Below are 726 nucleotides of genomic sequence, written 5' to 3' on the forward strand. Positions count from 1 at the left end.
CCTTTCTATTTTTAATTTTTACCGTAACTCTTGTAATTTTCATCTATATTGGACAAATTCCTTTTAGCCACAACTGATTCATGACATGTTTTGTAATTTGCTTACACTTGTTAAATATGTATTTTTTGTTTATCAGATATGTAAATAGAATGCAAGTGTAGTCTTGATTTGAAAAAGAAAAGAGTGATATGGACAATGCAACAGTGTCTTAAGTGATTGGGCAGGTAACATTTTTTTGCTAATCTATAGCAATAGGATTATGTGGGTAATATTTCGGCCTATTTAACTCAGTAATAAAAGAGGTAGTACTGCTTAAATCAGTGTTGTAAAAATATGCAAGTTTTCATCATATTTAAAATTAGGGTGTTTCTCCCTGCACCTCTCCAAGTGGGACCTGTACCTCCTCACTATTTTAATTTATTTCAAAAATATTTATACTTCTCCACTATTTTCTTTTATTCCAAAAATACCCTACACTTCCCCACTATCTTTAACAATTTTTCTCTTTCTCTCTCTAATGGAGCATTTACATGACTCATTAATGGAGCATTTACATGACTCAAATTTGAACTTGTGATATATTTTCTTAAATAAGTTTGATTCAATCTTATTTTNNNTGTTNNAATATATTTTTTCTTTTCAAATTACTTAATAAATGGTAAAATTTTGTTCTAAATTTCTAGAAAAATGTTTATATATATGTGTGTTTTTTTTACATATAATTAT

The sequence above is a fragment of the Vigna radiata genome, chromosome 6 (genome assembly GCF_000741045.1).
Source record: "Vigna radiata var. radiata cultivar VC1973A chromosome 6, Vradiata_ver6, whole genome shotgun sequence".
NCBI lineage: Eukaryota > Viridiplantae > Streptophyta > Magnoliopsida > Fabales > Fabaceae > Vigna > Vigna radiata.